Here is an 11,774-nt window from a genome sequence, read left to right as displayed (position 1 = left end):
CTCGATTACTAATGGTGTTCTACTATTTGAGCCACACCTCCAGCCCTCATCAGGGTTTTAGTTTTCATTTTCCTAATGGCTAGTGATGTTCAACATCTTTTTTGTTGTTGTTAGCAGAACTAGGATTTGAACTCAGGGCCTTACACTTGAGCCAAGTCTCTACCTAGCTCACTATCTTTGCATGTACTTATTTGCCATCCTTATATCCTCTTTGCTGAAGTGTGTAACAGTTGCTTTGGATCTTATTTAAATCTTCAGTTTTAACTGGTTTCCTCTAACACTGGGTCAGCAAGGGGTGTGGGGGAGGGGATACCACTCCATTATTGCCAGCTGAGGAAGGGGAGGTGTTAGAGGAATCAGACAGCCAGGAACAAGTGAGAAAGAGGGTGGGTGAGTGGGCCCCACCCCCACGTCTGAGACATTCCAAGCATAACAAGCCCCCTGGGCTTGTGATTAACAAACACCCTCTTAGAAGGGGCCCACACTGGACAACACGTGCGCATGCCCTGGCCTGTTTAAGTGGGGTTAAGGGTTGAGCCAACAGATGTCACCTAAGGAAGGACCCAGACAAAGGCAGCTTGAGGCAGTTGGACTCTGGGCTTCCCCTGACACACAGACATCTCTTCAGGAATGTGCTATCACTTTTAATAAAAAGCCTTTCTTTTCACAGTAAAAGTCTGTTTTTCTACAGTGGTATCCTTTATCCTTTGTCTGTTTATCTTCCTTTTCTCCTCGTCCTCTCAGTACAGTGTTCTCATTTTAAACACTGTACCCAAAGGATCAAGGTCATTACAAAGCCATGACACCACAGACCACTGCAAACTGCTAAGCAGTAGAGGTTGCATTCCCCACTCAGCCTTCATTGACGGCCATGTGGGCAGCCTCCCTGCTGCTGCTGGGTGGGAATAGGAGTTCCAGAGATACCACAGGGAGGGGATGGTGGTGACCTTTCTACTGCTGGGTGGTGGTGAAAGTCCAGTGAGGAAAGGAAAGGCTGTCTCATTACCCACAGTGGAGGTGGAAGTCTGGAGAGGGGGGCCTCATTGTCACTTAGTGGGGATGAAAGTCCCAGCTCCCTACTCAGACTTCTCTGACACTTGTGCATGGACTTAGGGTGCCTCATTACTGCTTTGCAAGGGTTGAAGTCTCTGCTCCCCACTTGGCCGTTGCTGGTACGGTGTGTCCACAGTTTTTCCTGGAGTGTTTATGGACAGTGGAGTGATCAACATGTAAAATCTCTCCTCTTCCTGGGCTGCCCCTTTCCCTGGTCCTCTGCCTGGAGAGAGACTTTTCTGGGGTGTTTTGATCTGCACTCATTGGGCGTTCCATATTGTCAGCTTCTTCAGTTCCCAGTCTGGGATGTAGGAGGCAAAAAGAAAATTCAAGGAACTCATCACCATGTCATTCCTTGAGTCCTGAAATCCTTCGCTGCCTTCTTTTTACCTTTGAGTCTTTTTATGGTTATTTTGTAGATAACGTCCAGAGTTTCAGAACTTTTTCTTTCTTTTTTTCTGAAACTAGACTTGAATCCAGAGCCTCATGCATACTTCTCAAGTGCTCTACCACTTGAGTCATACCCCCAGCCCTCCTTCTGTTTCAATTTGTTCTTGATACTAGTCACACTGGCTTTGAACTTGTGATCCTCTTGCCTCTGCCTCCTAAGTGGCTGGGATTATAGACACAAGCCACTGTGCCCCCCCCTCCAGCTCAGAGTTTTTAGTTGTTCTTAGCAAAAGGAATATACAGAAGCACATCTATTCCATCTCCCTAGAACTCTATTTCGATTTTTAAAAACTGCACAATTCATGGACTTATAGCTCAATGAATTTTCCCAAAGTAAGCATATCTACCACCTAGATTAAAAAATCAAGAACATTGCTGACACCCCAGAAGTCCCTTCTTGTCCCTTTCACTCACTACTTAGCATTACAAGAGTAACCACTGCTTCTGTGGTTTTCACCTGGCTGGCTTATCAGAAGGTACTAACAGCTCAGGAGCTGATCTGAGCAGCAAAAAGCTCTCTCTGAGCTGTGACTGTGGGCATAAGTTCTCACATACATCCCTCAGTCTGATCTCACCCGGGTACCTGAGTTTTGAAAATTCTTCCCAGACCCTGGTTCAAATTTGAGTTCTTTTATTTCCCAGAAATGTAGTATAGTGAGTGGTTCAAAGCCTGAGATATAGAGATAAACCTGAGTTCAAATATCAGCTCTCCACCTTCTTGGCTGTGTGATCTATAAAATGGTAATAGCCGTACTGACCTTGTGGTGGTGGTGTGTGTGAGGTTTAAATCCAACAACTCATGTGAAGTGCTTGAAGCAGTGTTTGGTACAGAAGCCAGCTGTCAATCAATACTATATGTTAGCAATTTTGTTATTATTAGGGCTGTTGTGACTACCAAGTGGTATAGATTATGTAGGTTATCTGATATGGTTCCTGGCACTCAGTGTCCAGAAGTGTTAATTCCCCTCCTCTTCCCTTCCGGTGGACAACAGGGAGTCAATACCAATTGCAGCTTTGTTCTGTGGGTTGGCAGAGGCAGGGGAAGCTCTGAGAGGGTCTGTACCATGATATCCTTCTCAGTGTCTCCTGGGAGTCTGCAGCGTGTCACCTGCTACTGCAGACACAGTAGCAACTCAGAACTCCACACCCCAACTCAGAACAATCAGTGAAAGGCTACACAGAGCAGAAAACAATGCTGATTGGAAAGTCAGTCCCTCTTCATAGGTTGGGGTCTGCTTGTTCCTTGAACTTGAGCACTATTCTACTTCCTTTTTATTATGGTGGGATATAGGCCCTAGAATGTTCCAGGCTAGCACAGCTGCATGTCCTAGCTTGGCCTCCGTGAGTCCTTTCCTCTCTTTGGTAAATTGAATTGGCTTCCATGCTCAGGCCTGTCTCAGTGAGGCCCCAAAGTGGCTCCCAGTACCCCAATTTAGGGGGTAAGGGAAGATCTTGTCATTAAATATCCAAAGTGGAATTTGAGGTAACTTTTGTTTTCAAAGTATATCACTGCACATTTCCGTGAGGAAAGCAGCAAAAAGTACCTTGAAGTTAAATAGAGCTAGGGTGTTATAAGTCCCCAGAGTTTGGGGAACAACTCCTTTAATAATTGGATGTAATTTGTGACCTCCTAATCCGCATTGTTGCACTGCACAGGAATTTTCTACAGTCTCTGGATTTATGGAGTTGCCCTTCTCTCTGCAGACAGCAGAGGGCTTCATTAGCACAAACTCAATGTCACAGGCAAATAGATGGGAAGTTAGCCAAGGTTCTAGAGGCACAGTAAAAGTTCAACAGAAACGGGCAAGAAAATATGCTGGTCAGCTAAATTCTGTCCAAAGAAATGGATTTCCTAAGATAATAGGGGTTGAGCACAACTTTTCTCTTTGTTCCACTCTTTGTGGTTGAAAATTCATCTAAAATCCCCAAGTTGTCTTTGCTGCATCAGGTGGTACTAGGGATCCTGGGTAGGGTTGCCAGATTTGGAAAATAAACATACAGGATGTCAAGCTAGGCATGGTGGTCCATGCCTGTATTCCAAGCTACTCGGGAGGAAAGGGCAAGAGTATCTTGAGTTCAAGGCCAGCCAGGGCATAGGTAGTGAGATCCTGTCTCAGAAAAAATTATGAACAGTTCCAGTGTTAGGGCAGTTGCCTAGTATGTACAAGGCCCTGAGTTCAAACCCCAGTGCCACATACACACAAAAAAACAGAAAACAAAAAATAGCGTGCCATATAACAACCTTAGACCTGAGGAACAACATGGCGTGTAGCTCCCCAGGTTTCCTTTTTGCCTTATATATCCTGAGCTGGGTGCTGGAGAAGCTGCCTAAAATGCCAAAGGGCACAGACCAAAAAAGCCGTAACAAAATTCATCTCTCTCTAGGCAAGGGTGAAGAAAGAGGCAGCTTAGCAAGGCAGAAAACTAGAAGACAATAAAGAAAATGTCCCCACCCACCGCCAGCAAGGGCCCAGTGGGGAAGCTAGATTTCCACTCTGGCCAGGCTGGAAGGTGTGCCACACTGCTCCCCAGCAGCTTTCAGAAAAGGCCTACTATGGAGGTGGTTTTCATTGCTACCTGTAGGTAGCAATGAGGCCAGGTGACATTTGGGACATACTCATACTACAAAATTCTTCCTTAGAGGTTTTGGGGTTTTTTTTTGTAATCTCAAAATAATTACAGAATTTATTTTTTAAATATCAGTTTACATTAGATGAGACCCATATTTAATGCTTTTTAAATTTTTGCTTATTTATTATTTTATTTAAGGTTTATTACTAGTACATGAAGATTTCATGAGAAAATTCCATATAGGCATACAGTGTATTTTGAACAAGTTCCCTTAACCTCCCTTCCTCCTCCCTCTCGTTTTTGTTCTGTTTGGTTTTTTGGTGGCACTGGGGTTTGAACTCCTCCTCCCTCTTTTTTAAAACAATATTTGGGTGCTGGAGAAGTGGCTCAAGTGGTAGAGCACTTGCATGGCAAGTGTGAAGTCCTCAATTTAACCCCCAGTACTGCCAAGAAAAATTATAGGGACTGGTGGAGTGGCTCAGGTGATAGAGCGCCTGCCTAGCAAGCCTGAGGCCCTGCATTCAAACTCCAGTACCACAAAAAAAAAGTGACATTAAAACAATATTTGGTGGATGTCTTTATGCTTTCACCATACATGTATAAGTTACATACTTTGATTCTCTTCAAATCCCCCACCCTCTTTATTTCCCTTCCCCCTTCTGTTGAACTCCCCCACAATGTTCATTTTGCATTCAAGTCCCATTATTGTCATTTTTATCAAATTAGTCCAGCCACTACAGAAGTCAATATGGAGGTTCATCAAAAAGCTAATAATAGCCGGGCACTGGTGGCTTACGCCTGTAATCCTAGCTACTCAAGAGGCAAATCAGGAGGATCATGGTTTCAAGCCAGCCAGGGCAAATAGTTCCCCTAGACCCTATCTGGCAAAAACCCATCACAAAAAAAGGGCTGGTGGAGTGGCTCAAGGTGTAGGCTCTGAGTTCAAACTGCAGTACAGCAAAAAAAAAAAAAAAAAAGCTAAAATATAGGGCTGGTGGAGTGGCTCAAGTGGTACAGCACCAGCTTAGCGAGCACAAATGTGAGGCCCTGACTTCAAACCCCAGTACCACAACACAAAAACCTAAAAAATAGGGGGAGGAGGAGGAATTGGAATATAATGGAGGGGTGAACTTGTTCAAGGTGCACTGTGTGCACTTATGGAATTGCCACAATGAAATCCCCTCATGTTATTGATGTATGATAATTCAAAATGAAAATAAGATAATTTTTTTAAAGTTAAAAATAACTCATGACCCTGCTCTACCACTCTTGGGCATATATCTGAAGGAGTGTCAGTCAATATACAAGAGCGACACCTGCTCACCCATGTTCATCACAGCACTGTTCACAGTAGCCAAGCAGTGGAATCAGCCTAGGTGCCCAACAACTGACGAATGGATAACAAAAGTGTGGTATTTGTGCTACTCAGCCATTACGAAGAATGAAATTCTTCCATTTGCAGGAAAATGGATGGAACCAGAGATCATTATATTGAATGAAATAAGTCAAGCTGAAAAAACCAAATACCACATGTTTCCCCTCATATGCAGAATGGAGGTCTTCCTTGTTTTTCTGAGATTCAAATTTAACTGGGTATCATGGTTTTTATTGGGCTACCTTAATTTTCAGTGAATCTTGATTTTTCTGACTGAAGTCTGTGAAGCCATCATGGTTGTCAGGCTGAGCACCAGGGGCCACCACTCCAAGCCCAGGCAAGGAGATAGAGAGAAAGTTCCAGAGACTGAGTTAGTGGATAGTTCATGGGTAGATCCCCCTTTGACAACTGCTTGCTTTCCCCTCAACAGCTTATTTCTCCTAAAATTGATTATAACAGTGTACAGGAAGAAAATGAGCAGTTTAACTCATGTGTCTTCTCCAAGAAAACAGAGCTTATTGCCCATGAGGTAAATTTCTCTGGCAGGTTATGATGTGGATTAAATGAGACAATGCAAATGGAAGCCCTTAGTATCCATGGGTTGGTGCATAAACGTTACTTTCCTTTTTGTGTGTTTTGTGTGTGTGTGTGTGTGTGTGGGACTGGGGTTTGAATTCAGAGCTTTGCACTTACAAAGCAGGTGCTCTACCATTTGAGTCACTCCTCCAGTCCATTTTGCTCTGGTTGGTTTTTTTCTTTTACAGGGTTTCCTGCATGGTTTGTCTCCTCAGTCATTGTCCACAGGACTCTGAGAAGTCGTAGGAACTTGCAGGCGCAGACTCAAGGCCCAGCTTCCCCAATATTGTGGAAAGGGACCGTAAATCAGGGGGCAGAGCCCTATGCTCCCGTGTGCCACTTGGACGGAGCCTAGGGAGAGTGACCTCCCTGGGTATCTATGTTGGATGCCTCGGTTATTTTGGATATGAGGTCTCATGACCTATTTGCCCAGGCTGGCCCCGAACCTCAATCTTCCTGATCTCAGCCTCCCAATTAGCCAGAATTAGAGGCTTGAGACACCTGAGCCCAGCTTTTTTATCGTGTGTGTGTAGCTTCAAACTCATCATCTTCCTGCCTGAGTGCTGGGATTACAAGAGTGTACCGCCACACCCAGCTCACTTTCCTTCTTTTCTTAAACAATGAGGATAACTTTTGGACATCCTCAGCCTGGCTATGGCTCAGAAGCAAACCCCACTAACCCTCTGAATCTTGAATGTCATTATTAATTTAGCAACCAATGCTTTTATTCAAAAATAAGCCAGTGCAAAATGGAATGCGGTGAAAAGGAAGTCTCTCCTATCCCAGGCCACGGTCCTCTACTTCCCCTCCCTAGAGGCAACCACTGCCACCAATTTATGATTACAGAGAAGTCCCATATATATGTATGCCTATATATAACCTTCTTTTTTCTCATCCATGAGAACATGCTAGCTTCACTGTCCTGCACCTTCACATGCTTTTTTTAGCCTCTAACTGCCTGGCGGAGCGGGATACAGGCAGTTGATCTGGGAAAAAATGGCCCCTTGAAATTTGCTCCCGCAATTGTGAGGATGTTATCAAGGATGTCATTCACTGTAACCCACAGCGTCCTCTCCGAGGACCCCAGGAGGAATTCCTGTCTGATCTTATACTGAAAACAGTTGCCCTTCTGAGCAATGAGTTTGTTTTTATCTCCTGGACATTGTGAATTGTGTAAGAGCAAAGTTTCCCTTTTCCTGCTTGCTGCTAGCAAGCGTTGAGCCAATTTTTGAGCTCACCCTTCGTGGCAGTCGAGTTTTTTTGTTTTATTTTGTTTTGTTTTTGCGGTACTGGGGCTTGAAATCAGAGCCTTCACCTTGAGCCACTCCACCAGCCCTATTTTTGTGAAGGGTTTTTTGAGATAGGGTCTCGCAAACCATTTGCCTGGGCTGGCTTCAAACCATGATCCTCCTGATCTCTGCCTCTTGAGTAGCTAGGATTACAGGTGTGAGCCATGGGTGCCGGCTCGAGGTTTTCATGGTATGCATTTTGTAACCTCAGGCTTGGGCCACCTCATGTTTTTCTATCTTTAATGAATGTCATCTCCACTTAGTCTGTGTGCACTTCTAAGGTATCTGAAATCCTTTCCGAGGGAAGAAGTTGCAATAATGAAATAACTGTTCACTCATTACCCCCAGTCTCCACCACCCCTCCCTTAATCCCCATCACATCCTTCTTAACAACTTCCCCACTCTCCCCTCTGGCTTACTTGACTTTTATCTCAACTGGCCTTCATTGGTTTGGGGCCTGGGTGGGGGGCTCTCCTGCTTGTCACTGTCCCCTACCCCTATCCCCACCTCCATATGCCTTGTGTGTGGCATTTCCAAGCTTGCTTTGATCATTCTAAGATGAAGGACTCAGGCACTTGGCTACCTATTAGGCCTATTTCTGCCCACCCAAGGGTCTAGCTTGCAGCCCACCTGAATAAGGTTGGCAGTGTGTATTGTAAGAACAGAGCCATCAGAAAGTCAGGCTATATCTCTGTTCAAGCTGGGCAAAGCTTCAGGGGGCACTGAAGAGACCACAACATATTCCACAAAGGGGATGAATTTGTTTGAAGGGAGCTTCGTCCCGGGACAGCCATCTTTGTTTCCCAAGTGAAGGGATTAGAGTCAGAAGGGCCAGAAAGGCCGAGTGGTCTCCGAAAAACAGCATGAAGACCCCAAAGAAAAATTAGGTGACCTTCTGTCCTTCTATTCCCAGATCTGCCACTGAGCAGCTTGGAAATGTCAGGCAAGTCCTGTCCACTCCTGGGCCACAAAGACAGAGTGATGGTGGTCATTAAAGGCCATTTCAACTTTGACAGTTCATGGTTACCTGCTCCTGGTCATTCTTTGATGGCCTCTGTCCACTCCTGCTCATGCCCTCCTCAGACGGGCACTTGTCAGCTTCCTCTGACAAGTTATCCCAGGCTCCACACGGTGGGGCTTTTGCTCCTGCCTGAGGATGCACTCACCCTGCTCCTTCTTTGCCATAGAAGGGAAGGTCTTGCAACTACTGACCTTTGAAACTGGCAAAGATGCTCCTAGATCCAAATGCAAGGTTAGCATCATAAGAAATTTAAGGGAAATGCAGCTGGAAGTTCTCTAAGGTCCCCTGCTCATCTGCATTGGCACCCATGGCACTGTCATTTCCCACTGCAGCAGCAAAGTGACAGTGAGATGGAGTGACTCCAAACGAGGCCACTTCACTCTTAACCCTGATAACAGCCGTCAGTCCCATCACAACCGACAGTACTCAAATTAATAGTGGCCTTTATCTGTGGAGCAGCTACTTTTGTTTTTCAGTACATGTGTTTTAAAATTCAGAAATCCTTTGAACATATAAATGTTCATGAAGAAATGTCCAACATTTTAGCCAGGGAAATGCAAATCAAAACTCCATTAGATTCTCTCTCACCCCATGCAGAATGGCAATGATCAAAGAAACAGAATGCCCCAGTACAATAGTACGATTATAAAAAAGAAACGGAACATGCTGGGGGTGTGACTCAAGGGTCACAGTGCTTGGCTACTAAGCACAAGGCTCTGACTTCAAACGTCAGTGCTGCAATAAATGAATAAGTAAATAAATGGAAACAAGCAACACCAAATGCTGGTGAGAATTCTAGGGGGGAAAAGGAACCTTATACACCGTTGGTGGGAACAGAATTTAGTGCAGCACAAAAAAACTTAAACTAGAACTGCCATAAGATCCTGCCATACCACTCCTGGGCGTAGATGTGAAGGAATGTAAGTCGGGCTGCAGTGAAGGCATCTGCACACCCATGTTCACAGCAACACTATTCACAATAGACAAACTGTGGAATGAGCCTAGGCGCCCATTAACCGATGAGTGGATTAAGAAACCGTGGTATATACACCCAAGGGAGTATTATTCAGTCATAAAGAAGAATGGAATCATGTCGTTTACAAGAAAATGGATGGAACTGGAGATAATAAGTGAAATAAGCCAGACTGAGACAAGTATTACATGTTGTCTCTTATGTGTGGAATCTAGAATTATAAGCTAATAAAAACGATTTTTAAAAGAAACCCTTTAAGCATACGGAAAAGTGCAGAAGCAGTAAAAACAGATTCTAATAGTTTGTGCTTGTTGGGTTCAGTAATGGGCCTATCTTGCTCAGAGCACTTTATTTTTTATTTTTTTGCGGTACTGGGGTTTGAACTCAGGGCCTATACTTTGAGCCACTCCACCAGCCCTTTTTCTTTTTTTGTGATGGGTCCTCTAGCCAGATAGGGTCTCTAGGAACTATTTGCCCAGGCTGGCTTGGAACCATGATCCTCCTGACCTCTGCTTGCTGAGTAGCTAGGATTACAGGTATGAGCCACTGGCGCCCAGCTCAGAGCACAAACTTATTCTTCACAGGCCTGGTGCAGTTGATACTAAACAATAAACACATAGGTAACCATGTACAGACTTAACAAATGCTAACGTTTGCCTAGTTACCTCAGATAGTTTCTTTTTTAAAAATGAAAGAAAACATTACAGAAACAATTCAGGTTCATATCTAATTCCCCTTCTTTCCTCCCTGTTGGCAACCATTATCCTGAGGTTGGCAATGGAGAGGGTCCTTCCCACTTACATTTTTATACTTTTACCATACTGTGTATATCCATAAGTGTTATATGGTATTCATTTCTGGTTTTCTATCCGTTTTTAGATAGGATCTTCCTATATAGCCCATTCTGGTCTCAAACTGAGATCCCTCTGCTTCAGCCTCCTGAGTGTTGGGATTACAAGCATGCATCACCATTGCAGCATTTCTGTGTTTAAATTTTTTCTTGCATAAATGCTGTTACAATGTACATTTTCTTTTAAAATGTGAATGGTGAACTGGGAGTGTGGCTCAAGTGGTAGAGCAACTGTCTAGCAAGTGCAAAGTCCTGAGTTCAAACCCAAAAATAGCAAAAAAAGAAAAAAAGTGAGTAATTTTATGGCTTCGTTCACACAGTCAATTTCCAGATCATGTTAATAATTAGGTGTCATCCATAGAGCTCCAAATTCCCTCGTGGCCTCAGGTCTTGGGAGGTCTTCCCACTGGTTTTCATAGATCAGCTTTTGTCCTTGGGAATAGAGACAAGCTAAATAACTCCTTTCAGGCTGTCAAACAATTTCAACTTGTGAATCTCGTTTCCCACACAGCAAATTTTCTCTATCTTTTTTTCTTTGTTTTTCTGAGACACAGTCTCAATATATAGCCCTGGTTGGCCTCGAACTTGCTATGTAAATCAGGCTAGCCTCAAAACTCACCATCCTCCTGTCTCCCAAGTGCTGGAATTATGACAGGTATGAGCCACCATACCTGGCCAAATTACCTATATCTTTATTCACCACTTAGCTTCTTTCTTCCAAGTCGTCAGTCCCCAGAGCTTCAGTGATTCTACGGAATGACTGACTCTCCAATGTAAGCACACACCTTGATATTTCTCCTGAGCTCTTGGCTTGGATATCCACCTGCCTAACTGGACACTCTCTTTGCATGTCTCATGGGGTCAATTTGCCTCAGATTCCACCTGCCTCAAACTCACCCTCCTTTCCAAAACAAAACACAGCTCTTAAGAGTATTGTCTACACACAGCTTCCATGTCTCACTTCCCACTCACTCTTTTTCTTTAAATCCACTAATTTTTAGCCCTTTCAGTCTTTCTTCCTTCCCCACCAACTCACCAGAACTTGTCAAGGTCCCGTCAATTTGCTAGTGCCAATGGTCAATTGTCTGTCCTCAACTTACTTGGTTTTCAGCATCTTTTGTCTCACTGGTCACTCACTCCTTCTGGAAACTCTTTCCTCACTTGGCTTCAGGAACCTCTCCCTACTTTTCTAGTTTTCCAACCTTGCTGGATCCTCCTTCTAATCTGTTTAATCCTCAAACACCGGAAGGCCCCTCCCCATACTCAGTGCTTAGGTGGTGATCTCAGTTACTCTTGCAGCTGCTGAATCCACTCCACACCTCCTCTCTCATTGCCAGACTCATAGCCAACTGCTTATATGGCATTTCCAGCACACATGGCCAAAACTGAACTCAAATTTTTGCCTAAATCAGACTTCCCCACCTCAGGAAATAACACTTAACAAATGTCCCTAAGCAGATCTAGAAGTCATCCTTGACATCTTTTTGGGAGTGGGCAATACTAGGGGGTTGAACTCAGGGCCTCATGCTTGCTAGGCAGGTGCTCTACCACTTGAGCCACTCTGCCAGCCCTGTCCTTGACACCTTCACCTCACCTCACACACCCAATCCATCTTC

General features: G+C 44.4%; 1 non-coding gene across 1 annotated transcript; it reads right to left on the bottom strand.

The window, feature by feature from the left end:
* Nucleotides 1-6,210: 6,210 nt before the first annotated feature.
* On the bottom strand, nucleotides 6,211-6,411 carry LOC141420102 (small nucleolar RNA SNORA73 family). Its single transcript, XR_012444796.1, has one exon. It is a non-coding gene; the product is annotated as a small nucleolar RNA SNORA73 family (small nucleolar RNA).
* Between the last annotated feature and the right edge of the window lie 5,363 nt (nucleotides 6,412-11,774).

This window comes from Castor canadensis, chromosome X, assembly GCF_047511655.1.
Source record: "Castor canadensis chromosome X, mCasCan1.hap1v2, whole genome shotgun sequence".
NCBI lineage: Eukaryota > Metazoa > Chordata > Mammalia > Rodentia > Castoridae > Castor > Castor canadensis.
The sequence above is the reverse complement of the archived record's forward strand: the minus strand, read 5'-3'. Positions and strand labels throughout refer to the sequence as shown.